This window comes from Neopelma chrysocephalum, unplaced genomic scaffold (assembly GCF_003984885.1).
Source record: "Neopelma chrysocephalum unplaced genomic scaffold, ASM398488v2 Primary Assembly neopelma1_119, whole genome shotgun sequence".
Classification (NCBI taxonomy): Eukaryota; Metazoa; Chordata; class Aves; order Passeriformes; family Pipridae; genus Neopelma; species Neopelma chrysocephalum.
The window spans coordinates 8,697,395-8,701,157 of record NW_020897781.1 but is presented as its reverse complement, the minus strand read 5'-3'; the positions used below and the strand labels follow the sequence as shown (position 1 = coordinate 8,701,157).

Below are 3,763 nucleotides of genomic sequence, written 5' to 3'. Positions count from 1 at the left end.
CTAGCATTACTCAAGAGATTTGAGATGGAACTGAATCCACCAAGGGTCAAAGCCTGACTACTTAAAGTTACCTTGAATTAATTCGGTAAAGAAAATTAAATCACCTCCACACATTACTTTTTTCCCTCTCCAAATCTTAAAATTCTTTACATCTATGGGTTTGTCACTGCACATATATCCCAGTTCCCCGGGGTTCTTCCATTCTTATCAAGAGTCAATTTTTAAAAATTAAATTTAATTAAATTTTGTTAAAAATTCTTCCAATGCTATTGGCTTTACTTTTTAGCAAAAGCTAAACATGAGATCAAAATGAAGTTTAAAGTTATGAATCCTAAGCCTCAGGCCTACCTTTCCTTACACACACAGTGCCACTTCTTTTAGTCTTTCAAAAAGCATATTTTCTTCAGAGAGACTTATTTTCCTACCTCATGCCTTTTCTACAGAAATCAAAAGCTAGAAAGCTTATTCTAATATTACTGTCTAGAGTCAGAAAGAAAACAGTGTACAAAAAGTTGCTCAGTAAGCAAGCAGATCCCAAAGCTATGCATGGTTTGGGTCACAGGGCAGATGGGTGGAGTTGGAGCACAGCAGACACTAATCCTACTGGGCTGGTGGGAGGGAAAATATCCCAGTCAAAGCATGCATATGTGTGTGCACACAAAGCTTGCTGAGTTGGGGATGCAAACACAAAGGATGCCTGTGGAGAACAGTTACATCAAAAATCTAAAGGGATTCTTTTACTATCTGAAATTATCATGTTTAATGATATGGCTGTTAAGCTCAAAAGCATTAAGGCTACAAGTTCCTTACACAACAGTGGATGTGTATTCTTAGACTAGTAAGTATCTGCTCTCTAGCAAATACTGCACCAAACATCTTTTCTAAGTTTTGCCTGCTACAACAGGTGAGACTCCTCAGTCAAAACAGGCAGGGGTTACACCACTGCCACTGCGAGTCATTAGCCTGCTGCTGAGTGGAAATCATTATTAATGAAGACAAATATTCTGGGAAAACTGGGCATGTAAGCGCAGATTCTGGCATGACCTTACCCTTTTTTTACAGAGTTACGTTTCCCTTTCATCCAGGCTTAAGCTGCAAAACACGTTTCAAATTGTTAGCACTGTCTCTGATTTGAACATTTGGGTGCAACTGCCCATCCCTGATTATTCTTGTGCACTTGGATACCAGATTAAAGATCCTTTTTAGATTCGGTTATCAGCCTGCAGCTCCCTCCCAGCCTCTCTTTTCTAGAAAATTCTATTATTGTGGTAAGACAAAGACACCACAGCAAAGAAGCTAAACAGAACAATGTCCCATGAGGACATAGAAACCAGAGCTTTAACTGACTTTCGTCATGACTACAACGAAAGGTAGCTTTGTCTTGTACAGGATACTGGGGGAGAGACACAAAATAAAAGTTTAATTTAAAACTTCCTAGAATAGAAAGCAATTCAAACATAAGGCAGACAAGACTTGTGCAAAACTGAATACATTTGACTTCAAAGGATAATTATTTTCCTGTGCACCTAATAGAATGTAATTTTCACCCAGGTCCTGCTTACAATCGTCGAACAAAATATGCTCCTCCAAGATGTAAGATATAAAATCTCCTACACACCCAGTCAAGTTTGGTTACCATTTGCTATGATGCTAAGATCCCAGTTTTTAACTCTTCCGTGCATTTTACATTTGACTCAAACCTTAGGTTCTGAGAGATTATTTGTGAACTGAGCAATGAATTCAAATAACACAGAACATCTATAAAGCAAAATTACTTTGACACATGAGCTGACATATTCATTTCACTGTATATATTCTATGATCTTTTTCTCAAATTAATGTCAGAAAACGCAATATGTAGTAAGACACAGTTTGCACACTCCTATCGTGGTGATATAGCTCTTGACCTTGGTACAAGGATTGAGAGGTTTTTTGAAAACCTTTTACCAACATTTACCATGAATTATGACAGCTCTAGCTATGTTGATGGTTCCACAGGTATTTAGTCTCTGGGATGACATGAAAGACAACAGATAAATTCATGTACGAAGAAGAAGACAATAAATCAAGAGTTCCGTGCTATGCTGAACTCCAAACAAATTCTGAAGAATCTCTTAAAAGTATCAACAACATTAAAAAATAGAATAAAATACTCTGTATTTACAAGAAGGTGCTTAAACTAGCCTACCTTGATTCACCTTAGATAACTGGGTCTATAAGCAGTAGGCAATATGTTAGATCTAATATAACCAGCCTTCCTCACGCTAAGGTCTCATGGAATATTTAATGCTAAGTTTTGACCCAATGACTTCCAGATGTCCATTGGCACCTAAATTATTCTGCTTATCCAATGGGAAAACCACTAAGAGAATAACCAAACCAGCAGACTAAGTGGATAGGAGGCATCCAAGTGCACTTACAAGCACAAATCCAACCATCCCCTGGGCTGCATCCAAACCAGCGGGGGCACAGGGCGAGGAGGATGATTCTCCCTTTGTACTCCACTCTCATCCCACCTGGAGCACTGCGTGCACCTCTGGGAATCACGGCAGATATGGACCTGGCAGAGTGGGCCCAGAGGAGGTCACCAAAACCATCAGAGAACTAGAAGGCCTCTCCTATGGAGACAGGCCAGGAAGTTGGGGTTGTTCAGCCTGGAGAAGACTTCAGGGAAGTTTTACTGCAGCTTTCCAGTAAATAAAGGGATTTATAAGAAAAATGGAGAGAGACTTTTTACCAAGACTTGTAGTGATAGGACAAGGGATAATGGTTTTCAACTGAAAGGGACATACTGACAAAATTTTTCATGATGACAGTGGAGAGATATTAGAGCACACTGCACAGGGAAGCTGAGGCTGCCCCATCCCTGGCAGTGTTCCAGGCCAGGCTGGACGGGACTTGGAGCAACCGGGGATAGTGGAAGGTGTCCCTGCCCACGGAAGACAGGGTGGCCTTTAAAGGTCCCCTTCAAACCAAATCACTCTATGATTCCCCTCCAAAATAACTACCAAAGAGACACAGCAATCAATGCAGAGGGACTGCACTTCCAGCTTTTCTTACCTGCAGGCATACAGCACGTTGGACATAAAAGCGATAGGGTTAGTCCTGCCAGAGGTGTCCGGGACACACACAGCAACCGAAGGAAAAGAGGAAGCCTGGGAACACAGAGCAAAAGACACTTTAATTAGGACTACAGTGAGCAATAGCCAAGTCATTCACACAGACAGCTTCACTGTCCAGTCATACAGAAAGCACTCACCAAGGCCTCGGTTAGGATGGTTCCTGACGCTGACCAGGCAAATCCCTCCATTTGCCCCGGGGTGTCAAGAATAACATCCCTGGTAAGAAGTCACCCCCAACAACAAAAAGGGAAAATTAGTGAAGCACAGGGTCCTGTTCTGACTAGATTACCACCAGCATTCAATAGCAAATGATGTGACTAGACTGGTACAGATGAGAAAACCTTCTCCCAAACAGTGATGAGATTTATGGGCACGCTTGAAAATCTCCTGTGAGAAATTTGCAACTAAGAAGTATGTGCTATCTTGAGTTGAAGGCATCAATTTGACAGACACTTAGTACAGCAAACTCTTCAGAAGAAGAATTAATTGCTGCCTCTTTGAACAGTAGGTGAGAGACAATGACAGTCTAAGGGAAGACAAGAAAAGCAGAACTGTAATCAGCAGACTTTTCTTCCATCTCTCCCAAGAAAGTCTAGTTTATCTGTTCTAATTCTATGCCCTTTTCTACATGAAACTTAGAC

The 3,763-nt window shown here is 41.0% G+C and overlaps 1 long non-coding RNA gene across 2 annotated transcripts in view; it reads right to left on the bottom strand.

Annotated features, from left to right (window-relative positions):
- Positions 1-1,346: 1,346 nt before the first annotated feature.
- LOC113974400 overlaps positions 1,347-3,763 on the bottom strand; it is a 21,451-nt gene continuing 19,034 nt past the window's right edge. The window contains exons 1-3 of one of the 2 annotated variants that reach the window (XR_003536539.1): positions 3,260-3,274; positions 3,061-3,155; positions 1,347-1,393 (exon numbers count right to left, since the gene is read on the bottom strand). This is a non-coding gene — a long non-coding RNA (uncharacterized LOC113974400). Of the gene's footprint in view, positions 1,394-3,060; positions 3,156-3,259; positions 3,275-3,763 lie in introns of those variants that run through there. The other variant, XR_003536538.1, reaches the window with a different exon arrangement.